General features: G+C 46.1%; 1 long non-coding RNA gene across 1 annotated transcript in view; it reads left to right on the top strand.

Annotated features, from left to right (window-relative positions):
• LOC140410592 (uncharacterized) overlaps positions 1–26,458 on the top strand; it is a 95,532-nt gene extending 69,074 nt beyond the window's left edge. The window contains exon 2 of the long non-coding RNA XR_011940695.1: positions 25,084–26,458. This is a non-coding gene — a long non-coding RNA (uncharacterized lncRNA). The remainder of the gene's footprint in view (positions 1–25,083) is intronic.
• The last annotated feature ends 624 nt before the right edge of the window (positions 26,459–27,082 follow it).

Here is a 27,082-nt window from a genome sequence, read left to right as displayed (position 1 = left end):
ACTTGCCTGAAGGGTCCAGACAATGGAAGGATGCAACTGTTATTAATAGAGTAGGGAAGGCCACTGGAAAGTATAAACATTGGTTGAATGTACAGCATTCAGGGGAAGGAGTCAAGACAATAGATTGGGAAAACGAAGTTCAAGAATGGAGGGCACAGAAACACAGTGCCAGTTCAGATAGTACATCATAGTGAACAGGTCCGCAGGAAAAGGTTGAGAACTATTGAAAGGACATCCCACAGCAGAAGGGAAAGATCAAGCAGTAGCAGTACAGAACGAGATACCAGGCGGGAGAGGGGACGTAGTTTATCAAGATCTCGGAACATGAGTAAGACTATGAATACTAATAGGAGTAGAAGCCCACGTGCACGTGAGATTTTGGTGGTTTCAAATAAATTAGATGAAATAATTATCAAAGATGCTAAACAGCAAGAATTGCATAGTTGGAGTGAATTTGGGGTATATACGGAAGTACTGGATAGGGGACAAAGAGCTCTATCCCACAGATGGATTTGCATGGAAAAGGTTCTTCCAGATGGAATTCATAAGGCAACGGCCAGGCTTGTGGCAAGGGGATTTGAAGAAAACTTAGAGAATCAGGATTTAAGGGTAGATTCACCTACAGCAGAAAAGGTTATTTTAAAGATCTTCTTGGCTCTGTTAGCCACAAAGGCATGGGAATGCAAATCGATAGATATAAAAGCTGCCTTTTTACAGGGGCATCAGCTCCAGAGACATTTTTCTCCGTCCTCCTAAAGAAGCAGCTAATACCGAAGGGGTACTCTGGAAGTTGAACAAATGTGCATATGGATTAAATGATGCATCTAGAGTCTGGTATTTTTCGGTAAGGTCAGTTTTGTTAAAGTTAGGCTGTTGCCATTTGAAAGCAGATCATGCAATGTTTTACGGGCGCTATAAAGGAAATCATTCTGGCATCTTTATGATGCATGTCGATGATTTTTTGTGGGGTGGGACTAGTGATTTTGAAGCTATTGTAATCTCTGGGTTGAGGAAAGAATTCAGGGTTGGAAGTCAAGCATCCGGTGCATTTAAATATATTGGACTGGAAATCGGACAGACTAAGTTAGGGGCAACTTTACGTCAGCAATCTTATTTGGAAAGCATCAGCCCAATAGCAATAGACATGGCCGAGTTTCACAAAAAGACGCAATGGTTTCAAAGATAGAAAAAGAGCAACTGCGAAGTTTAATTGAGCAACTGAACTGGTTAGGTAGACAGACTAGACTGGACGTGAGTTTTGATGTCTTGGAGTTGAGTACAAAAATGAATGATCCCAAAGTGGAAGACATAATCAGAGCAAATAAAGCGTTGTCCAAACTAAAAATGCAGGAGTGTGTTTTGAATCTCCCGGTTTTAGGTGGTGTTCGGTACTTGAAACTCATAGTTTATAGTGATGCGTCCTATGCAAATTAATGTGATGGGGTTTCAAGCACAGGTTTTATAATTTTCCTTTTGGGGAACAATGGTAAATGTTGCCCGCTTGTGTGGGAAACAAAGAAAATAAGGAGAGTGGTAAAAAGCACTTTGGCTGCTGAGATGTTAAGCCTTGTAGAGGCGGTGGATATGTCCTTTTATATAAGTCAGATATTGACAGAAATTAGGGGATTTGGGTAATATACCTATTGACTGTCACGTTGACAATAAATCCCTGTGGGAAAATGTGCACTCTGCAAAAAGTGTCAATGAAAAGAGGTTACGGATAGACATCGCAAGTTTGAAGCAGATGTTGGACATAGGGGAAATAACAAAAATTAAATGGGTCGACAGTCGCTATCAACTGTCAGGCTGTTTTACGAAAAGAGGGGCGAGTTCACAGAAACCTTTGGATATTGTTAATGAAGGGCGCTTGTTTCTGTGACCGTTTTGTTTTTCTTTCTCGTCCAAACAAATAAAAACTTTTTTTTGGGGGGGGCGGGGGGGGGAATCATGTGTGTTTTTGAGTTTCTTGAAATTTTGTTTTCCCCTAATTATTTTTTTTGTTCCAAGGAAGGGGAGACTGTTAAGTTTTTGGTTCAGAGACATTGCAACTAGTTGTCTCATTTATGTTAAGTATCCATTAATTGACACTGATATGTAAAGGGGCTTCAGGTGGCCTCTGTCAGGCGATGTGTAGTTAGAGTTTTGTGCAAAGTCTGTTGGAATGAAATAAATGTGTATTGGTGAAAAAGGAACAAAACTTTAGACTCTTCATATCACAGCAACTAAAACGTCTAACACTTGTAACTACATTAACCTTTCTAAAGTCCACACACAACCGTTAGGTACCGTCTGGTTTTGGTACCATCACTATGGGTGAGTTCCATTGGCTACACCCCACTTCAATTATGCCATTTTTAAGCATACTCTCAATCTCTTTTTTAACCTGTGCCAATTTTAAGGGGTTAAGTCTGTATGGATGTTGTTTGATTGGAACAGCATTTCCCACATCTACATCATGTATAGCCATTTTAGTACTTCCCAATTTATCTCTACAAACTTGCCCACGTGATATCAATAACTATTTCAGGTTAATCTGTTTTTCCTCTGGAAGGTAACTCAACAATTTATCCCAATTTTTAAGAACATCCTCATTTTCCAATTTAATTTGAGGTATATCAAATTCACAGTCATCTGAATTTGGTTCATCACTTTGAATTAGAATCATTAAAACCTCCACCTCTTCCTCTCCTTCCCTTTCAAAGTACCTTTTAAGCATATTCACATGACACACTTGATTAGTCTTCCTTCTACCTGGTGTTTGTACCACATAATTCACCATAAAAGTCTTGTAGCTGTGTCCTGGGGCTGAGATGATTGGCTTCCAATAACGATAACCACATCGCCAATGCAACGTGTGGCTGCACAGTAGTGCAACTTAGAGGTATGGTTCCTCTTGGTGCAATTCAAACCGAGCATTGGTGAACAGGTTATTGCATTTGAGAGCACTGCCAATGACACCTTCCCTCATTTTGCTGATGACTGACAGTAGATTGATGGGGTGGTAATTGGTCTTTTGATGTTTATCCTGGGTTTTTTTTCTGGATGGAACCTATAAAACATATACCTGGACAAGTTTCCACTTGGTCATGTAAATACCAGGGTTGTAACTGCACTGTAACACCTTAGCTAAGGGTGTAGCTGATTCTGGAGCATAAATCCTCAACATTACAACCAGGATATTGCCATGTCTTTGCTGTATCTGGTGCTCAGCCAATTTTTGATATCGCAATGAATGAATCAAATTGGCCAAAGACTAGCAATCAAGATGGTGCAGATCCAAAAGTAAGTCAAGATGAGTCAGTTATGCAGCATTTCTAGATAATGTTGGTTGCAGGCGTTTCAGCCTTGTCCTTTGTACTGAGGTATTGGACTCTGCCATCAGTGAAAATGATTTGCTTAAGTGCAAAATGTCACAACGACCATGTTAACAACATGAACCCCCAAAATCAAATGAACAGCAGTTTGCACACCATTAATATTTGGATGCCTTCCGACAATAGATAAACAGTTCTTCACGTTAATGACCATCATCTCAGGAATAGCCATGACTCTCTCATTATGCAGCAATTCATGGTGTCCCCATTTTTGGAAGTAGTCCTCTTTCTCTCGCTCTTTGCATCCATGGTTGCTGACTCCCTGTGAAGCCAACTGGCAAGAGAAAAATACCTTTGCATGTACATCTTAGCATCTGTTTACTGCTTTCAGTTGCCACCTTCGTCTTCAGGAATAGTCTGTCATGCAATTTATATGCAATAAGAGTTTTCGTGTTTGTGCTGAAAACTTCAAATCATACCTCCCACATGACCTTTCAGTTCTCAAACTTGGAGAAATCTGTTCAAAAACTATGAATATACTCACTTTTTTTTTGACAAGAAACTTCTTCCTGATTTGTAACCACAAATGCCCCAGGCAAACTGATCAATACCCTTATTTCATCCAGCTGGTCATAGAATTTACTCTTCAGAAGGAGACCATTCCGCCCATCAAGTCTGCATCGGCCTTTGGGAAGAGCGCCCTACTTAAACCCACGCCTCCACCCTATCCCCATCACCCAGTAACCCCACCTAACATTTTGGACACTAAAGGCATTTTAGCATGGCCAATCCACTTAACCTGCACATCTTTGGACTGTGGACTGTGGGATGAAACCATCGCAGGGAGAACGTGCAGACTCCGCACTGACAGTGACCCAAGCCGGGAATCAAACCTGGGACCCTGGAGCTGTGAAGCAATTGTGCTAACCACTGTGCTACCATGCTGCCAGTGTTTGTGCTCTTACTGGAAAGTGGTCTTCATGCCCAAATTAGACCAACCTTCTTTGGAAAATAACCTGCAGAGTGAGCTCCAAATCTATAGCATCAGAAGCAGTGTTGCTCAGATGTTCAGTAGGCAAAGAAAAGAATTCCTGCCAACATCACAGCTTCACCTTTTCTGATGAGCTGAACCCTTTTAAGAGCTACTTTCAGCTTTTGATGGAAACTTTGCCTGTGCTTTATAGCCAGTGGAAAGATTGCAAAATTGAGTATAACCCGCCCCACAGGCTGTACACCAAGTATGGTTACACTAAGGCATACAAAGTCACACATTTGCTAGGATTGCAAAATTCAGCTTCAGTGTCCGCACCAAGCATTTCCAAGTTAGGTTAAGGAAGGTACACGTAATTAGAACTCCAGTAGCTGCACTATCTTCCCTTTATCTTTATACTCACCCTGAAATAACAACATAGGTAAAAATGGATCCAAAAATGAAAGGACCCATTATCTGCTAAATTATGATGTCAGCTAAAAACACCCTGGGCTTAAACTGCTGTTGTGATACATATGAACATTGGTGTACTTTTTCACATAATACACGCTGCTCACAGTTATTTCTTATCATTTACAGCTCCAGCATATATTACGTCACAGTAACACCAGGGATTGTAGTCCAGCAATTAAAAAAATTAGTGCACTAATATTTCAAGACAAAGTTCCGAGTACCATTCTAAGCTTTGTATTTTAGATGAAAGGTCTGAAGGTGGATAAGTCACCTGGACCGGATGGACAACACCCCAGGGACCTAAAAGAGATAGCTGAGGAAATTGTGGAGGCATTAGTGATGATCTTTCAGGAATCACTGGAGGCAGGAAGGGTCCCAGAGGACTAGAAGGTGGCTAATGTAATACCACTGTTTAAGAAGAGAGGGAGGCAGAAGATGGGAAATTATAGGCCGGTTAGCCTGACTTCGGTCATGGGTAAGATTTTAGAGTCTGTTATTAAAGATGAGATCACAAAGTACTTGGAAGTGCATGGTAAAATAGGACTGAGTCAGCACGGCTTTGTCAAAGGGAAGTCGTGTCTGACAAATCTTTTTAGAGTTCTTTGAGGAGGTAACAAGGAGGTTAGACAAAGGAGAACCAGTGGACGTGATTTATTTAGATTTCCAGAAGGCCTTTGACAAGGTGCCGCATGGGAGACTGTTAAATAAGTTAAAAGCCCATGGTGTTAAGCATAAGATCCTGGCATGGATAGAGGATTGGCTGACTGACAGAAGGCAGAGAGTGGGGATAATGGGGTCTTTTTCAGGATGGCAGCCGGTGACTAGTAGTGTGCCTCAGGGGTCTGTGTTGGGACCACAACTTTTCACAATATACATTAATGATCTGGAAGAAGGTACTGAAGGCACTGTTGCTGAGTTTGCAGATGATACAAAGATCTGTAGAGGGACAGGTAGTATTGAGGAAGCAATGGGGGGCAGAAGGACTTGGACAAGCTAGGAGAGTGGGCAATGAAGTGGCAAATGAAATACAATGTGGAAAAGTGTGAGGTTATGCACTTTGGAAGGAGGAATTTAGGCATAGACTATTTTCTGAATGGGAAACTGCTTAGGAAATTAGAAGCACAAAGGGACTTGGGAGACCTTGTTCATGATTCTCTTAAGGTTAATGTGCAGGTTCAGTCGGCAGTTAAGAAGGCAAATGCAATGTTAGCATTCATGTCAAAAGGCTAGAATACAAGACCAAAGATGTACTTCTGAGGCTGCATAAAGCTCTGGTCAGCCCCCATTTGGAGTATTATGAGTAGTTTTAGGCCCCGTATCTAAGGAAGGATATACTGGTCTTGGAAAGGGTCCAGAGGAGATTCACAAGAATGATCCCTGGAATGAAGAACTTGTCGTATGAGGAAAGTTTGAGGACTCTGGGTCTGTACTCGTTGAAGTTTAGAAGGTTGAGAGGGGATCTTATTGAAACTTTCAATATACTGCGAGGCCTGGAAAAACTAGAACCAGAGGACACCATCTCAGACGAAAGGGACGATCCTTTAAAACAGAGATGAGGAGGAATTTCTTCAGTCAAAGGGTGGTGAATCTGTGGAACTCTTTGCCGCAGAAGGCTGTGGAGGCCAATTCACTGAGTGTCTTTAAGACAGAGATAGATAGGTTCATGATTAATAAGGGGATCAGGGGTTATGGGGAGAAGGCAGGAGAATGGGGATGAGAAAATATCAGCCATGATTGAATGGCGGACCAGACTCGATGGGCCGAGTGGCCTAATTCTGCTCCTATGTCTTATGGTCTTATCTCAGTCCTCAGTGACTTGCCCCTTACTCTGAAACTGTGGTTCTAGATCCCCCCCAGCCAGGGAAACATCCTTCCTGCATTTACCTTGTCGAGCCCTGAAAGAATTTTGTATGGTTGAACAAGGTCACCTCTCACTCTTGTAAACTCTAGAGAATAAAGGCCCAGTCTATTTAATCCATCCATATCAGGAATTAATTGAGTGAACCGTTGCTGCACTCTCTCTATGGTAAGTATACCTTTCTTCAGGTAAGGAGATCAAAACTGCACACACTACTCCAGGTGCAGTCTCACCAAAACTCTACATAATTATAGTGGGATATCTTTACTGTAATACTCAAATCCTCTTGGAAAAAAGGCCAACACACTATTTTCTTTCTTAATTGTTTGTGGCACCTGCATGTTAGCTATCAGTGACTCTTGAACAAAGCCACCCACGTCCCTTTAGAGGGACACTTCCCAGCCTCTCAGCATACCAGTGGATGGATTCACATTTTCCCACATTATATTCTATCTCCATAGAATCCCTGCAGAGTCATTAGGCCCATTGAGTCTGCACCAAATCTCCGAAAGCGCACCCAACCTAGCTCACACACGCATGCTATCCCCGTAACCCCATCGAACCTGCTCATTTTTGGACATTAAGGGGCAATTGTAGCATGGCCAATTCATCTAACCTGCACATCTTTGGAATGTGGCAGGAAACAGAGCACCAGAGGAAACCCACGCAGACACAGGGAGTGTGTGCAAATTCCATATCGATAGTCACTCAAGGCCGGAATCGAAGGCAGGTCACTGACGCAGTGAGGTAGAAATGCCAACCACTTTGCCACTGTGCCACCCTCGACGATCTAGTTGTATAGCATAGGCATGGGAGTTAGGCACTTGTAGATAGTGTTCACCTCTGTAAATAAGCTCTCACTTATTACAGCCTCTCTATGGCTCCCTGTTCTGATGAGATGTCTTTCTGTAATGCTGCTCAGACACTATGACCGGGATTCTCCTTTCTGGGGACTAAGTTCCCATGCCGGCGGGAGAAACGGCGCCAACCACTCTGGCGTCAACAGCCCCCCAAAATGCGGAATTCTTACCACTTTCAGGGGCTAGGTGGACGGCGGAGGGGTTGGCGCTGCTCAAGCCGGCACCGAAGGGACGGTGCGAGTTCGCGCATGCGCCAAAAGGCCGGCGTGATCTCGCGCATGCGTGGAACTGCTGTGCGTGGTTCCACGCATGCGCAGACCAGCCGGCATATTTTGGTGCATGCGCGGGAGGTTCTCTTCTCCACGCCAGCCATGCCGGAGCTCTAGAGGGGCCGACGCGGGAGAAAGAAGTGCCCCCATGGAACAGGCCCACCTGCAGATCGATGGGCCCCGATCGGATTCCCCCGTGCCCCCTCGAGGACCGTCCCCGCCGACTTACCTGCCAAATCCTGCCGGTATGTTAATTGAGTGATTCACACCTGCGGGACTGGTCAAAAATGGAAGGCCACTCTGCCCATCAGGGCCTGGAGAATCGCCGGGGGGGGGGCCTCTGCCAATGGCCCCCACCGGCGTGGCGTGAATCCTGCCCCCGCCCAAAAAAAGGCACCAGAGAATACGGCAGCCGGCGTCGGGGCGTGATTTGCGCCTCCCCCCGGGGATTCTCCGACCCGGCAGGGGGGCGGAGAATCTCGCCCACGTTCCTGTCGCACAGAAAGGCATGGTGCTCAGTCCAGACCTTCCTCCATGTATTCTCTGCAAGGTTTCCAGCACATTAGTGGCATCCCTCACAGGGACTGACCGTATCAGTCATGCTTGTTTCTCGTAGGTAGAGAAGATGTCTCCCACAATTTATAGGGTTACCATCACTCATCCCAGTCATTGGCAATGTGTGCTCTCTGAACATTGTTCCTTGCTGCTTGACCCAATAAATGCTCACCTAATCCTCCATTGTCACTGAAACTCAAGGGCACTAAGGAGGACCTTAGATCAGGAGAGGTAAAATTGTCCATGTGACATAACCATGACATGACCCTGGTCACTGAGCTGCCTTTAGCCAGACAGGATTCAGACATTCGCAGTAGCTCTTTGAGTATCAATGCACTATTCCTACTGTAAGTCGTAATCACCTTCCTCAACGTGAAGACTATGGACAACTGTTCCTTCCCAATGACACAAGCCTTATCTGTGAGGATGTGCGCTGCCAGCAATCAGTTGGAGAGCCATGCTCATAGAAGGGACATCATCACCCTTCATGAATTGGGCAGCCCGAGTTCACCTGTCCCATTTAGCCATTATCACTGTCTCATGGCCAACATACTCGCCATTCAGGACCTCCTCTTCATCGTCCGATTTGATGTCCTCCTCATCCGAGGAAGCATGCTGGTCTTCCATCTTCTCCTCAGGCAGTCACCCCCAGCATTGAAGCGCCAGATTTTGAAAGGCACAGTAGATGAGCATGATACACTACACCCTCTGCAGATTGTACTGCAGGGCTCCACCAGACTGGTCCAGACACCAGAACATCATTTTCAGCATCCCGATAGTCTGCTCTATTATAGTTCAAGTAACAACATGAGCCTCTGCTGCTCCCTCCTTGCCCTTGTCGGTACCCTCGCTTCCCTGATTCAGCGGTGCACAGTGGCGGAAAACCCGTTACATCACTGGTTAAATCACAATGCGATTTTGGGTCTCTGGCGGGATTTTCCACTCCTGTCAATATCCTACCTAATAGGAATGGGAGCGGAAAATCCCAGCCATGATTTTTATTCTGTTTCTCACTGTCGGGTAAGTTACTTTATCGTTTCTTCCTGTCAGGCTACAAGCAGATTTATTTGCTATTTTAGCCATATTCATCCATTGGTTGGTAACCCATTCCTCACTGGGTTTGTGCCGGTGCTTAGGCGTTGCTTGCAGGGTACATTCTGATATGGCTGCCATTTCCATTCCTATCAACCATCATTTGAATTTGACAGGTGGCTTGCCAGCTTGATGAAATTCCTGGCGCTGTAAGCAGTTTTGAGGATGGCGCAGAGGTGGGGTCTGCAGATAGAGGTCATTAAAAAAAATTAAGCATTGGTAACTAATTAAACATAATTACTTAATTATAATTTAGAGGGGTATCTAAGCCAGAGATCGGAGAGTACTATATTTAGCTTTCACATTTACAGTAGAAATCTAGTGCTAGGAAACAGATAGTTAACAGTAACTTAAATTTTTTTTTTAAACTTTTAACTTTAATTTACTAATTAATTGACGCAATGTCAGTTAGAGGGGTGCAGTGCTCTGACTGTGAGATGTGGCAGGTCCGGGAGGCTTCCAGCATGCCGGGTGGCTTCATCTGTAGAAAGTGCACCCAACTGGAGCTCCTCACAGACCACATGGTTCGGTTGGAGCAGCAATTGGATGCACTTAGGAGCATGCAGGTGGCGGAAAGCGTCATAGATAGCAGTTATATAAATGTGGTCACACCCAAGGTGCAGGCAGAGAAATGGGTGACCACCAGAAAGGGCAGGCAGTCAGTGCAGGAAGCCCCTGTGGTTGTCCCCCTCTCGAACAGGTATACCCCATTGGATACTGTCGGGGGGGGGGATAGCCTATCAACAGCCAGAGCAGTGGCACCACGGCTGGCACTGATGTTCAGAAGGGAGGGTCAAAGCGCAGAAGAGCAATAGTAATAGGGGACTCTATAGTCAGGAGCACAGATAGGCACTTCTGTGGATGGGAAAGAGACTCCAGGATGGTATGTTGCCTCCCTGGTGCCAGGGTCCAGGATGTCTCCAAACGGGTAGTGGGCATCCTGAAGGGGGAGGGCAAACAGGCAGAGGTCTTTGTACATATTGGTACTAACGACATAGGCAGGAAGGGGCATGAGGTCCTGCAGCAGGAGTTCAGGGAGCTAGGCAGAAAGTTAAAAGACAGGACCTCTAGGGTTGTAATCTCTGGATTACTCCCTGTGCCACGTGCCAGTGAGGCTAGAAATAGGTAGATAGAGCAGCTAAACACGTGGCTAAACAGCTGGTGTAGGAGGGAGGATTTCCGTTATCTGGACCACTGGGAGCTCTTCCGGGGCAGGTGTGACCTATATAAGAAGGACGGGTTGCATCTAAACTGGAGAGGCATAAATATCCTGGCCGCGAGTTTTGCTGGTGTCACACGGGAGGGTTTAAACTAGTATGGCAGGGGGGTGAGCACAGGAGCAATAGGCCAGAAGGTGAGAGCATTGAGGGAGAACTAGGGAATAGGGACATTGTGGCTCTGAGGCAGAGCAGACAGGGAGAAGTTGCTGAACACAGTGGGTCTGGTGGCCTGAAGTGCATATGTTTTAATGCAAGAAGTATTACGGGTAAGGCAGATGAACTTAAGTACTTGGAACTATGATGTTGTTGCCATTACAGAGACCTGGTTGAGGGAAGGGCAGGATTGGCAGCTAAACGTTCCAGGATTTAGATGTTTCAGGCGGGATAGAGGGGGATGTAAAAGGGGTGGTGGAGTTGCACTCCTGGTTAGGGAGGATATCACAGCTGTACTACGGGAGGACACCTCAGAGGGCAGTGAGGCTATATGGGTAGAGATCAGGAATAAGAAGGGTGCAGTCACAATGTTGGGGGTTTACTACAGGCCTCCCAACAGCCAGTGGGAGATAGAGGAGCAGATAGGTAGAGAGATTTTGGAAAAGAGTAAAAACAACAGGGTTGTGGTGATGGGAGACTTCAACTTCCCCAATATTGGCTGGGACTCACTTAGTGCCGGGGGCTTAGACGGGGCAGAGTTTGTAAGGAGCATCCAGGAGGGCTTCTTAAAACAATATGTAGACAGTCCAACTAGGGAAGGGGCGGTACTGGACCTGGTATTGGGGAATGAGCCCGGTCAGGTGGTAGAGGTTTCAGTAGGGGAGCATTTCAGGAACAGTGACCACAATTCAGTAAGTTTTAAAGTGCTGGTGGACAAGGATAAGAGTGGTCCTAGTGTGAATGTGCTAAATTGGGGGAAGGCTAATTATAACAATATTAGGCGGGAACTGAAGAACCTAGATTGGGGGCGGATGTTTGAGGGCAAATCAACATCTGACATGTGGGAGGCTTTCAAGTGTCAGTTGAAAGGAATTCAGGACCGGCATGTTCCTGTGAGGAAGAAGGATAAATACGGCAATTTTCGGGAACCTTGGATAACGAGAGATATTGTAGGCCTCGTCAAAAAGAAAAAGGAGGCATTTGTCAGGGCTAAAAGGCTGGGAACAGACGAAGCCTGTGTGGAATATAAGGAAAGTAGGAAGGAACTTAAGCAAGGAGTCAGGAGGGCTAGAAGGGGTCACAAAAAGTCATTGGCAAATCGGGTTAAGGAAAATCCCAAGGCTTTTTACACGTACATAAAAAGCAAGAGGGCAGCCAGGGAAAGGGTTGGCCCACTGAAGGACAGGCAAGGGAATCTATGTGTGGAGCCAGAGGAAATGGGCGAGGTACTAAATGAATACTTTGCATCAGTATTCACTAAAGAGAAGGAATTGGTAGATGTTGAGTCTGGAGAAGGGTGTGTAGATAGCCTGGGTCACATTCCGATCCAAAAAGACAAGGTGTTGGGCGTCTTAAAAAATATTAAGGTAGATAAGTCCCCAGGGCCTGATGGGATCTACCCCAGAATACTGAAGGAGGCTGGAGAGGAAATTACTGAGGCCTTGACAGAAATCCTTGGATCCGGACTGTCTTCAGGTGATGTCCCGGATGACTGGAGAATAGCCAATGTCGTTCCTCTGTTTAAAAAGGGTAGCAAGGATAATCCAGGGAACTACAGGCCGGTGAGCCATATGTCAGTGGTAGGGAAATTACTGGAGAGAATTCTTTGAGACAGGATCTACTCCCATTTGGAAGCAAATGGACGTATTAGTGAGAGGCAGCATGGTTTTGTGAAGCGGAAGTCGTGTCTCACTAACTTGATAGAGTTTTTCGAGGAGGTCACAAAGATGATTGATGCACATAGCGCAGTGGATGTTGTCTCTATGGACTTCAGTAAGGCCTTTGACAAGGTCCCTCATGGTAGACTAGTACAAAAGGTGAAGTCACACGGGATCAGGGGTGAGCTGGCAAGGTGGATACAGAACTGGCTAGGTCATAGAAGGCAGAGAGCAGCAATGGAAGGATGCTTTTCTAATTGGAGGGCTGTGACCAGTGATGTTCCGCAGGGATCAGTGTTGGGACCTTTGCTGTTTGTAGTATATATAAATGATTTGGAGGAAAATGTAACTGGTCCGATTAGTAAGTTTGCAGACGACACAAAGGTTAGTGGAATTGCGGATAGCGATGAGGACTGTCAGAGGATACAGCAGGATTTAGATTGTTTGGAGACTTGGGCGGAGAGATGGCAGATGGAGTTTAATCCGGACAAATGTGAGGTTATGCATTTTGGAAGGTCTAATGCAGGTAGGGAATATACAGTGAATGGTAGAACCCTCAAGACTACTGAAAGTCAGAGAGATCTAGGTGTACAGGTCCACAGGTCACTGAAAGGGGCATCAGAGGTGGAGAAGGTGGTCAAGAAGGCATACGGCATGCTTGCCTTCATTGGCCAGGGCATTGAGTATAAGAATTGGCAGGTCATGTTGCAGCTGTATAGAACCTTAGTTAGGCCACACTTGGAGTATAGTGTTCAATTCTGGTCGCCACACTACCAGAAGGATGTGGAGGCTTTAGAGAGGGTGCAGAAGAGATTTACCAGAATGTTGCCTGGTATGGAGGGCATTAGCTATGAGGAGCGGTTGAATAAATTTGGTTTGTTCTCACTGGAACGACGGAGGTTGAGGGACGACCTGATAGAGGTCTACAAAATTATGAGGGGCATAGACAGAGTGGATAGTCAGACGCTTTTCCCCAGGGTAGAGGGGTCAATTACTAGGGGGCATAGGTTTAAGGTGAGAGGGGCAAGGTTTAGAGTAGATGTACGAGGCAAGTTTTTTATACAGAGGGTAGTGGGTGCCTGGAACTCGCTACCGGAGGAGGTGGTGGAAGCAGGGACGATAGTGACATTTAAGGGGCATCTTGACAAGTACATGAATAGGATGGGAATAGAGGGATACGGACCCAGGAAGTGTAGAAGATTGTAGTTTAGTTGGGCAGCATGGTCGGCACGGGCTTGGAGGGCCGAAGGGCCTGTTCCTGTGCTGTACATTTCTTTGTTCTTTGTTTGTTCTTAACATAGTCAGCACTTATTGCTCATCATTAAAAATGTTAACCCTAAAAATTATCAAGGCGCATGAATGAACTTGACACCAATTTGACAAATGATTTCTTGCAGAGCTTGGAGTTCATCCTTTCCAGCATGAATAAGTGGCGAACATGCATTTGCACACTTGTTGATCCAACCATGATGCAAAATCTGATACATGATGCCACAGCTTCCATCGCAGCACAGGTAGCAGCCATCCAATGTCTGAGTGCTATTGAGTGGTATTGGCTGTGGATTAGGCAGGAAGGTGGTGGTGGGAGGTGTGGAGCAAAAAGGGGGCAAGGTATTTGGCCATAAAGATTAATAATCTTTATTACTGTCATATGTAGGCTTACATTATCACTGCAATGAAGTTACTGTGAAACAATAGTTGCAACACTCCGGCGCGTGTTCGAGTACACTGAGGGAGCATTCAGAATATCCAATTCGCCTAACAAGCACATCTTTCGGGGCTTGTGGGAGGAAACCGGAGCATTCAGAGAAAACCCACAGACATTGGGAGAAAGTGCAGACTCCGCACAGATAGCGACTGTAGCCATCTGGGATGGCCACTTCCCGATTACAAAATGGACACTTTGCAAAGATTGCATGGAAAATGGACAATGATGAGAAAACAAGTAGGTTCAGAGCTTGTCTGTATATTGGAGCCGCAGCTCCCAGACAAGACCAAAACGGTAGGCCACTTAGCACACGAATGGCCCATCTCCGGGAACAAAAGAGTAACATTTGAGTAACCGATACTAAGGCAGACACCCCAACGCCAGAGGAGACCGAAACAAAGCAGGCCAACGGCCACCTAGGACACGCCCAGCCATCAGGGCAACCACCCCTTTATTGGATGAAATCAATATGAATGATCAAGAAACGGCCCAATTGATTGGGGCCAAGTTCAAGGCCCGCCCAAAAGAGCGCGAAGCCCCTTTGGGTATAAGAAGGAGCACCCAAAAGAGAATCGTTCTCTTGGGCTTGGCTCTCACAGCGGAGAGACCCGTCCACCAGCTGCACCAGAAGCAAGTAAGTCCAAGGTCAACGCTCGCTACCAGACAGATGACCTTAGCTGTTCCCCTGTACCAGTTTGACGCAAACAGCCTCAGAACCGAACAACGGCCATTGTTCCTCTGACTGAGTTGGCGCCGAAGCTAAGTATAGGCTTTAGCAGTAGAGATAGTTTAGTCTGTAGAGTTTCGTGCATGAGTATATTTAACTGTGTGTGTAAATAAATAAGCATTGACTTTGAACTAACTAACTGGTGTATCGAGTCTTTGATCAGTATTCGGTTTCGAATCTTGTGGCGGTATGGAAAGATACCTGGCGACTCTAGAGCAAACGTAATTAGAATTAAGGAAGGCGAACATATTCAGAGCCAACCAAAGAGAGCAACATTTACTGGCGACCTCTGACAGGACTTGACATAGAAGTGGCCTAGTCACTCTGAGAGAACCCAAATTTGAATTGGAATCCAATTGGAAACAGAAAGACCGCAAGTGTGAGAACGATACTGATCAAACCTCCGAGATTCGGAAGTGTGTGAATGCATGCGGACTAACAGGGATATAAGGTAAACCTGAGAGATTTTGTTGCGTAAAACTGTCATTTTGTAGGCCAGAAAATAGCATAAGCCGTACCCGTGTTTACATCACCACTTTATCACCCCCTGTTCCAAATTCAGTAGAGAACCCAGAGATAGAGAGAAAATGCAATGAAGGCAATGGAATGCCTTATGAACCCCCAAGAATTCGAGGTCGCAGCGACCAGTAGAGTAGGACAGTGTCCCGTATGGGAAGAAGAGATCAGGAAATATCTCAAAGGGAAAGGATGGCCCCTTTGGAGTGAATTCTGTGCCAATGACGAAACTGGTCCCGGGAGTATAGGACGTACTTGGTGGGAGAACCTGTCAGAGATTCATAAGAAGAGCTTGGGGAAAGCTCGCAAGCCAATGGCAATCGTGTCCTGCTTGGACAATTGCGAGGCACGGAGGAGGTTGTTAGGACGCTCCGTTGAGAGATTAAGGAGAGAGACAGAAATAGTGAGGGAGATGTGAGAGAATTTGAGAAGGAGAATAAGAAGTTAAGAGAACATTTAGCAGCGAGGGACAGAGAGGTGGATGATGCCAAGGGGGCATACCAGTCTTGTCTCGCCCATTTGAGTAGTTTTCAGACCCAGTACGATAAGGCCTACCAGGACACGCAACGCGCGGTCAACAGGTAGGGCAATTGCAGAAGCAGTGCAATGATTTGAAAGGAGCCCTACGAGGGCCCCATACTTCCACGACGGAACAAAGGCAGGGCTCAGTAGATCACGTAATGTGCCAGAAGCAAATTGCAGAATTGCAATCTCTGCTTTCTGTCCAGAATGGGTTTCAAAGTACGTTTGGACCCCAGTTAGACCAGGAAAACGGCCCCAATTGGCAGGAGTTAAATGAAACTGCCCACAGATACGTACATGGGACATGTACGTAAGAAAAATCCGAGAAAAGGAAAGCACCCCAACCCCCGACTGAACAAGCAGAACACACCCCCAAGAACCCTGTAACCACACACCGCAAGGCCGCAGCAGAAGGAAACGCAGATTTCCTATATACAACCCCATTAACTGTGACCCAATTACAGGATGTTTGTGGAAAAATTACACCGTTCCTTCCCACATCAGACCCCCACCAGTTTTTCGCTAGAGTTAAACAGCAGGCTACCATGTACGGCTTGGACGAAAAGGAGCAAATGAAGCTCACTGTTTTAAGCCTCGACCCTTCAGTCGTGGCAGTTTTTCCCGACCCACAGAATGTAGGAGGAGGCACACTCCAAGAAATGCACACAGCGATCCTGGATGCGATCGGCTATAACAGAGAATCATAGAAGTTTACAGCATGGAAACAGGCCCTTCGGCCCAACCAGTCCATGCCGCCCAGTTTTTTACCATTAAGCTAGTCCCAGTTGCCCGCACTTGGCCCATAACCCTCTATACCCATCTTACCCATGTAACCATCTAAATGCTTTTTGAAAGACACAATTGTACCCGCTTCTACTACTACCTCTGGCAGCCCATTCCAGACACTCACTACCCTCTGAGTGAAGAAATTGCCCCTCTGGGCCCTTCTGAATCTCTCCCCTCTCACCTTAAACCTATGCCCTCTAGTTTTAGACTCCCCTACCTTTGGGAAAAGATGTTGACTATCTACCTTATCTATGCCCCTCATTATTTTATAGACCTCTATAAGATCACCCCTAAGCCTCCTACGCTCCAGGGAAAAAAGTCCCAGTCTATCCAGCCTCTCCTTATAACTCAAACCATCAAGTCCCGGCAACATCCTAGTAAATCTTTTCTGCACTCTTTCTAGTTTAATAATATCCTTTCTATAATAGGGTGACCAGAACTGCACACAGTATTCCAAGTGTGGCCGTACCAATGTCTTGTACAACTTCAACAAGACGTCCCAACTCCTATATTCAATGTTCTGACCAATGAAACCAAGCATGCCGAATGCCTTCTTCACCACCCTGTCCACCTGCGACTCCACCTTCAAGGAGCTATGAACCTGTACTCCTAGATCTTTGTTCTATAACTCTCCCCAACGCCATACCATTAACTGAGTAGGTCCTGGCCTGATTCGATCTGCCAAAATGCATCACCTCACATTTATCTAAATTAAACTCCATCTGCCATTCGTCGGCCCACTGGCCTAATTGATCAAGATCCTGTTGCAATCCTAGATAACCTTCTTCACTATCCACTGTGCCACCAATCTTGGTGTCATCTGCAAACTTACTAACCATGCCTCCTAAATTCTCATCCAAATCATTAATATAAATCACAAATAACAGTGGACCCAGCACCGATCCCTGAGGCACACCACTGGTCACAGGCCTCCAGTTTGAAAAACAACCCTCTACAACCACCCTCTGCCTTCTGTCGTCCAGCCAATTTTGAATCCAATTGGCAACCTCACCCTGGATCCCGTGAGCTTTAACCTTCTGCAACAACCTACCATGCGGTACCTTGTCAAAGGCTTTGCTAAAGTCCATGTAGACAACGTCTACTGCACTACCCTCATCTACCTTCTTGGTCACTCCCTCAAAAAACTCAATCAAATTTGTGAGACATGATTTTCCACGCACAAAGCCATGCTGACTGCCCCGAATCAGTCCTTGCCTCTCTAAATGCTTGTAGATCCTGTCTCTCAGAATACCTTCTAGCAACTTACCTACTACAGACGTTAGGCTCACCGGTCTGTAGTTCCCAGGCTTTTCCCTGCTACCCTTCTTAAACAAGGGCACAACATTCGCCACTCTCCAATCTTCAGGCACCTCACCTGTGGCTGCCGATGATTCAAATATCTCGGTTCGGGGACCCGCAATTTCCTCCCTAGCCTCCCACAACATCCTGGGATACATTTCATCAGGTCCCGGGGATTTATCTACCTTGATGCGCTTTAAGACTTCCAGCACCTCCTCCTCTGTAATATGCACACTTCTCAAGACATCACTATGTATTTCCCTTAGTTTCCTAACATCCATGCCTTTCTCCACCGTGAATACCGATGAGAAATATTCATTCAGGATCTCACCCAACTCTTGTGGCTCTGCACATAGATGCCCTTGTTGATCCTTAAGAGGCCCTACTCTGTCCCTAGTTACTCTTTTCCCCTTTATGTATCTGTAGAATCTCTTTGGATTCTCCCTTGCATTATTTGCCAAAGCAATTTCATGTCCCCTTTTTGCCCTCCTGATTTCCCTCTTAACTCTATTTCGACAATCTCTATACTCTTCAAGGGATCTACTTGATCCCAGTTGCTTATGTACGTCATATGCCTCCTTCTTCTTTTTGACCAGAGTCTCAATATCTCGAGTCATCCAGGGTTCCCTACTTCTACCAGCCTTGCCCTTCACTCTAAAGGGAATGTGCTTACCCTGCACCCTGGTTAACACATTTTTAAAAGCCTCCCATTTACCAGCCGTCCCTTTGTCTGCCAATAGTCTCCCCCAATCTACCTCTGCAAGTTCCTGTCTGATACCATCAAAATTGGCCTTGCCCCAATTAAGAATTTTAACTCTTGGGCCAGACCTATCATTCTCCATAGCTATCTTAAAACTAATGGAATTATGGTCACTTGTCCCAAAGTGATCCCTCACTAGCACTTCTATCACTTGCCCTTCCTTATTTCCCAAGACGAGGTCAAGTTTTGCCCCCTCTCTAGTCGGTCCATCCACATACTGAATGAGAAATTCCTCCTGAATACACTCAACAAATTTCCCTCCATCCAAGCCCCTAATGCTATGGCTGTCCCAGTCAATGTTGGGAAAGTTAAAGTCCCCTACTACTACCACCCTATTATTCTTGCAGCTATCTGTAATCTCCTTACATATTTGCTCCTCAATTTCCCGCTGACTATTTGGGGGCCTGTAGTACAGTCCTACCAAGGTGATCTCTCCCTTCTTATTTTTCAGTTCCACCCATATAGACTCAGTGGGCGAACCCTCGGATATATCCCCTCTAAGTACTGCCGTGATGTTCTCCCTAATCAAAAACGCCACTCCCCCTCCTCTCTTACCTTCTGTTCTATCCTTTCTATAGCATCTGTACCCCGGAACATTGAGCTGCCAGTCCTGCCCCTCCCTTAGCCATGTTTCAGTCATAGCTATAATATCCCAGTCCCATGTGCCCGTCCATGCCCTGAGTTCATCCGCTTTGCCCGTCAGGCCCCTTGCATTGAAATAAATGCAGTTTAATGTAGACCTTCCTTGCTCTCTGCCCTGCTTTCTCTGGTCATGCTTTACACACTCTCCCTTCCTGCCTTTTGTTTCTGTCCCCACTGACTTCCTACATTGGTTCCCATCCCCCTGGCACATTAGTTTAAACCCTCCCCAACTGCACTAGCAAACACCCCCCCCGAGAACAGAGGAGACCCCTTAGAAGGCCTAAAGATGTGTAGGCAAAAGAAAACAGAGCTCCCCACAGCATTTACTGGATGCTTGCGGATACATTTCACAGCAGTATTTGGAGAGTTAGCCCACGCCCATTTGTCCGCGGATAATATGGCCAAATGGACTTGAATCCTAGTCTCTCATGCGACAGAGGCAGGACAAAGAGCTTGTGCAAATTACGACCTCTCAGACGAGGCCCACAATGAGAAATGGGTTTTGAAAGGATTGTCCCGCACTTGGGAACAATCCTTCAAAGGCAAAAGTGCATTTGCAAAACCAGAGGAACAGGAGGCAGACATGCATCCAGTTAGGACGCACCAGAACCCCGCATGGATAAATGAGGGCAGGAATAGCCCACCGCAGCCTAAATCCCAGGAATGCTACAATTGTAGCATGCACAAGAGTGCAATGCGCCCCAAAAGGAGAAACCGACAGTCAGGCACCCTAAATAAGAACAGGGCACAGTCAATCCATAGTGTTAGCGCCCGTTCAGAGAACGCAGACATGAACGGCACCGACTGACGGTGTTCGGGCTCCCTACCTTGGGTCTGCGACACCCTTTGGGACAAGTCCGGAAGATCGGTAGTAGCAGGCAAAGTCCGGGGACACCCCGTAGAATTTCTGCAGACACAGGAGGGTCCCGCACCACACTCAATTCCTCCACCATGTTTCAGTGAGACACGTGGCCCACAACAGACACCATCACACTCAGCGGCTTTACAGGTCATTTACAACTAGGACACATCACAGCCTCTGTAGCGATACAAATAGGGAACATTATGACAAAACATCCCGTAGTTTTGGTCGATCTACCCCAGACAGCTGAACACATCCTAGGAATCGACTTTATGAGCTCCCACAACCTCTCATTTGATCCGGTAACTAAATGTGTATGGAAAATGGCAAAGGCAGCACGAGCCCCCGCCACGCTCACAGTTGGAGAGTAAGCAAACAGAATCAGCGCAGTAGGAGACTTCTGGTTCGACCTTCGAGCCATTAGTCAGGACAAACAGGTTAGGGAAGTCCTTCAGCAACACAAAGCAGCATTTGCACAGCACAAGCACGACTATGGCAAGATAGCTGGCTTAGTGAATATTACAGGTCCTGACCCCAAACCCCAAAAGCAGTATGGTTTTCCCCAAGAAGCAGAGGGAGAGTTCTCCAAATAGAGAGTTTGCTTGATCAAGGTGTACTCCGATACCAGTAGCCTCCACAAATAACGCACCAATGTGGCCCGTTAGGAAACCCGATGGATCATGGCGACTGACCATTGATTACCAGGAACTGAACAAAGTAACCCCAGTAGCAGCCCCCACCGTAGCCACGAGTCCCGAGACCATGCTCAAACAGAGACACCAGTCAAAATGTTTTCCGCTTTTGGCCATTAGCAACGGCTTTTGGTCCATTCCATTGGATAAAGCGTGCCAATACAAATTTACATTCCTTTACATTCCAGGGACAATACACGTGGGCGTGCCTTCCACAAGGCTTCCACAATTCCCCCTCCATTTTCCACCGAAAGCTGGCAAATGGACTAGCAAAATCTTCCCGCCCCGATTGTCTTGTCCAGTATGTAGATGACTTGCTACTACAGACAGACACAAAGGGAGAGCACATTTCGCTTCTCGCCGAACCCTAGGACTCCTAAAACAGATTGGATGTAAAGTCAACCCCAAGAAGGCCCAGAGTTTGCAGGAAAAAATGATTTACTTGGGTACAGTAATCACACATGGTAAACAGCGAGATCGAGCAAAAGAGAATTGACTCGATCGTCAAATTGCCCCTTCCCCATAATGTCTCAGCCCTCTGGTCATTTCTAGGACTGGTTGGCTACTGCAGAAACCATATCGACGGTATCGCCACAAAAGCAGCGTCCCTATCCGACCTTCTCAAGAAACAGCACACGGATGCCGTGGATGCTTTAAAGAGAACCTTCAGCACAGCCCCCGCATTACAGGTCCCAGATCCACTTTCCCCATACGCAATCAAAGTAGCAAGCACCGACCGAACCCTTTCGGCCGTGCTCCTTCAGGAGCGCCATGACCGATTAGGCCCCGTGGCATACGCCTCAAGCGTGTTAGATCCTGTCGAGCAAGGATTTTCTGCCTGCGAAAGGCACCTGCTCGCATTTTTTTGGGCAGGACAGTACTTCGCCTACATTACAGAACTCAACCCCATCACCATTCTCACTGAACACACCCCAACACAGCTATTATTAGACGGTTGACTTAAAGGTGGCACAGTCAGCCAAATCCACGCAGCCTGTTGGACCCTTCTTTTACAGGACGGGACAATACAGTTAAAAGAACCAGACCCACACTTTCCTAGCCGACAATTTGCAATATGCAGGTACCCCACATGAGTGTGAGATCATCACCAGAAACCATAATTCAGGCCCATTTATACCTAAGTCAGCTCCCAGGAAAGTAGGTATTACACCCCAGCCCACAGACATGTGCACACCCCTGAAGATTTATGTGGATGGCTCCTCCACAGTTTTGAATGGAAAGAGAATCACCGGTTGCAGCATTTATGTAGAGGACGTGCAGGGACGTGCCCTTGAAGAGATTTCATTAAAGTTGCCAGGACATCTAGGCTCGCTGGCAGCAGAACTGGCAGCCATAGCTTACATTGTTGATCGCCCTGACTCGTTTCCGACCCCAGCAGACATATATTCGGACAGTTTATATGTCTGCAGTAGTTTAACAGAATTCCTACCCCTGTGGGAAACTAAAGGATTTGTTTCCGCAGCCGGAACGCCCCTACCCTCAGCCCCATTACTCTGAGGTTCGCAGTCATCACCGTTCTTTCACCCCTGGTAACGTTAAAGCAGACGCCCTAGCAAAGGCAGGTTCCAGACATGGTTACTTTTGGACCCCCCCCCCCCCCCCCCCGCCCCCCCCAAGAGCACCCCAGTACATGCGGTTCAGGTCTCACAGACCAACATTCAGGATCTAGCAAAAGCCCCAAAGGAAGATGAAAAGCTCAGGGATGTTTTAAAAGGAACCTTCCCAGCCCCGTACGATAAGCTTAGGAAAGCAATAACCACACATGACGGTGTGATTTTGAAAGACGGCATTTATGTAGTTCCCAGCCAGGACAGGAACCAGATTATTTGCCAGTTCCTTGATAACCATGGACACCAAGGCATTGAACGCACCCTAACCCACCTCAGACTTCTCTGCTGGTGGCCTGATTTAAAAGCAGATCTTACCCATTACATTGAAAATTGCTTGATCATGCCCAGAACAGATATGCACGAAGGGCTCAGCTTAGTCACACCCGCCCCGTTAATGGCCCCTGGAAGAATTTGCAGATAGATTACATAGGACCCCTACACCCTGCAGAAATGGTTTTAAGCAGGGGGTAGGGGTCCTATGTAATCTATCTGTTGGTGGTCATCGACATCTTCACAAAATGGGTGGAAGCTTTTCCATCCAGAACAAATACGGCCAAAACAGCTAAAATCCTAACACAGCACATCTTTACAAGATGGGGCTTCCCACGCAGTATAGAGTCCGATCAAGGCTCCCATTTTACACAACGAGTAATGAAGAACGTCCTCACAATTTTCGGAATTAGGCAGAAGTTTCAATAGCATACCACCCCCAGACAAGCGGCATTGTAGAGAGGATGAACAGAACTCTAAAAGTCACTCTCAGGAAAATGGTGCAACAGAACAACAGCACCTGGGATTCAGTTCTCTCATTTGCTTTAATGTTCCTACGAAACACGGTATCCACATCCACAGGATGCAACCCCCACACCCTCATGACCGGACGCCCCATGAAAAGGACAGAGAATTTATTAGGACTAGATTTGGCCAGCCCCGCAGTCACCGCCCTCACGCATGAAAATGCAGTACAGCTGCTTATTGAGAATATAAAAGCAGCCCAGCTCGCAGCAGCTGTGAGACTCGGGACCAGGAGGGAACAAAGCAAAGCTTGTTTCGATAAAATGGTACACGCCACAGTGTTTGTGGTAGGACAGCAAGTGATGCTTTCCCTATACAACCCCAGTTCATTCCTTTCCCCAAAATTTTCCGGACCGTACTACATTTCAGACAAAGTCAGCCCCTCAGTATACAAGATCACATATCCCAACGACAAGTCTGCGTGGTTTCACATAAACCAGCATAAGGCGTTTGGCTCGCAGAACAACCATGCACACCACATCTCACTCGCAGCAGCAGACGAGCATGCCCCGCCCACAGATAACGCATTCCTACCCTCCCTCAGCCAGTCCAGCCCGTCCTCAGGCACATCTTCAACTCCACCCCCAGAAGCATGACTCCGCCTCTCCCTTCCTTCAACCAGCACCAACAGCGACAGTGATAGCGATAGCAATGACGATAGCCACAGCACACCACGTTATGATTATATCCCTGCACCAGACCCCACTCCGAGTGAATCCGAGCATGATTCCAGTGACCCCTTCGAAATCACGCACATCAAAGCCCCAGACCCAGACCCAGCGCCCGACGATTACGGATTGAAACCTCGTAGTTCCAACCTCGACACACGATTCTGACACCGAGACAATTCGTTCAGGCTCATCCGGAATGATGAGATGGACCCCAATTCGCCCGAAGCAGCTTTAGCCAAACTACTCCAGTCAAGAGTATGGTAGCCGGGAGAAGATGATGACATAGAGTCTGACTCTCACCAAACGAATCCCTTTGCGACCCTGTTCGCTACTGAGCAATGAGATGTCCACATGATGGTAAAAAGGAACCGATGGAGAGATATGGTGTCCTTTCTGATGGAACCTGCACCATGTTTGTCGTATGTTTGTTCGTTTAATGTACATGTTCAATGTTGTTTGTGAATTTAAAAGTTTTCATGGTCCCACGCCACCACTCTTTTCACGCCCACTGGCAGTTAATTGAACAAGTTTGTCGATAGACAACCGTTCAGAAGAACTAGTTTCATCATAAGAGGCAGCCCCCACGACGACCACATTCTTGCCGGTCGCCCAGGCAGTGGAGAAACGGCACTGGTCCCCGCCCTGCCTGAGGACCCCCCTCTGGTCAGCTACGCTTGGGTAGAGCACAAATGGTACTGATCACCGTCCTACCCGGGGATTCCACCCAATCTTACCCACCGCGGCCCATACGCACCCCATTTTGGCACTTTTAGTTCAAAACTTTTTTGTTTGTTTCTGGCGATCCTTAGGTTGCTTCCGTATGCTATTTATATCCTCAAACACTGGGATGGTAGATTGCACAGGCTGCGAGACGGCTCGCACTGTGTCAGTATTTTTCTCGGATGTCTTGTCCAAATATTCGGTTTTTTTTTTTAATTTAAATGAGGGATGGTGACCAATTATAATGGGTAATTGGCAACAAAGGACAGACAGACAGACATACGAGATCTTAAGCAAGATAATGACTGATATTATGCTTGTGTCCACAGAACTCCGGAACCTCAGGAACCCCAGAGGAAGAAAAAGAAGCAAACAAAAGGAAAGATGAAGACAACCTTCATGTTTTTCACCTGGATCTTAGCGGGATCCCTTCAGTTGCGCGCGGACGTTACCCCCGACCCCTACCACACAGGCCGTGAATGATTCCCACCACTGCCATACACAGTGCCCCGAGATAGTTACCCCCGAGACAGTTACCGACACCCCGACCTGGTGTGACAAGTTTATCACCTGATATTCACTATCTTACATCGTAGAAGCACTCTTAGTACTGGCGATACTCTGCAGTGTCGGGCAGACACTTAGACTCAGAAAGTGGCGGAGGAGAGCCTCCCGCAACCGCACTCCGGTATACACATTTAGATCCCTTATCTTCGGACTCCAACCCCTTTAAGTGAATTAAAGTGCATCCGTTTTTTTTGTGTGTTTTGTTCGTTTAATAAAGAAATGTAAACCTTTGTGCTTGAATGCCAAGCCAGAGAGATTTGTGTTGCTGCTATTTGTACAGTTTAAAATGTTGTAGATTATTTTTGATTGTTTAAGTGAGAATAGTTTATTTAGGATAGCTGGCGGTTCCATTTTTAAAAATTTTGTAATGCATGCCTGAATGTCATAGCGCCCCGTAGAATTTTATAATGATGTATGTATATAAAATAATTTTAGGTAAAGTTGTAATTCATAGGACAGAGCAATGTAGAGCCTGTGAAGTGCTTATGGGTGCCCAGCTTGGTCAGAGAATGAAGATGGCGCGGTAATGTGATCCTTCACGCTTCGCGACTTTAGAGCAAACGTAATTAGAATTAAGGAAGGCGACCATATAGACCGCCATATTCAGAGCCAACCAAAGAGAGCAACATGACCCAAGCGGGAATCAAACCTGGGACCCTGGCACTGTGAAGGAACAGTGCTAACCACTGTGCTACCATGCCATCCATGGATGTAGCCACCTAAAGGTTTCTGTGTTAGGATGGGGGATGAATTTCTCTAGTGTTTGGGAATGGTGAAAATTGTTCCAAATATTCCTCGATCTTGTGCAAAATGGTGCCTATTGCTAAATGAAATAATCACTAATCCTCTGTTGTTGGTTATGAAGTGATATTCTGGCACATATGGTGAGTGATTCACCTGATTGGCAATCCAGGGCAACCTACCCAGAATGACAATGTATCATGACTGACTGGAATTGCCAGCTGGACCAAGTGCTGTAACAATAGCGACAAACTCAAAAGCAAATTCTAGCCAGTGTGTTTCTTGTTTACTGCTTGCCCATTGTAAAGCTGCATATGAATTTACACTCCTTTGTTGCATCTCATACTTTAGTACAGATCAACTTATAATAAAACATTCAATATGTTGGACATGCAAGAGCAGTGACACTGTCTACTTTCAGAAATTAACCAACATGCTGACATTCGGCATGCATGGCATGCTATTCAGTGGGAAATTTAATAAAATGCAGGCAAAGTTGGACAGCAGATATTTCACATTTTTAATGCATATGTAGTCATCACATTATGTGTGATATTACATAGCTGGTCAGAAATAAACCATAAACGTAATAATTGAGGACGGTATCTCACCACTGTGGTAATTTTGCTGCCAGTTTCAATGCCACAGATATTTTGAGTTGTTACTCAAAAGTAAATTGAGAAGTTGCCCAAGGGTCAATGACAAGTCATTCTGATAAAGATTTGCTTACCGAGAAAAATGAAAATATCCCATCAGAAATGAATATGGGTCAAATTTGTAACCTCTTTTAGAAGCTTTTAAATACAAATATATATTTTTTAAAGGCTGAGGGCAGGGAAATGGGTCTAAAATGAAAACTCTTAAAGAGAACCAACGCAGGCGTGATTGCACAAATAGATCTTTGTACTGAAAACATATATTATAAGAGAGATAATTATGCAATTAATCAATTAATTGTCTTCGGAAGCAGTCTGAACTCTTCAGCTCGATCCTTCCGGAGATGGGTACACCAAATCTCAG

This window comes from Scyliorhinus torazame, chromosome 4, assembly GCF_047496885.1.
Source record: "Scyliorhinus torazame isolate Kashiwa2021f chromosome 4, sScyTor2.1, whole genome shotgun sequence".
In the NCBI taxonomy this organism is placed as follows: Eukaryota; Metazoa; Chordata; class Chondrichthyes; order Carcharhiniformes; family Scyliorhinidae; genus Scyliorhinus; species Scyliorhinus torazame.
Note: the sequence above shows the minus strand (reverse complement) of the source record. Positions and strands in the feature narration are given on the sequence as shown.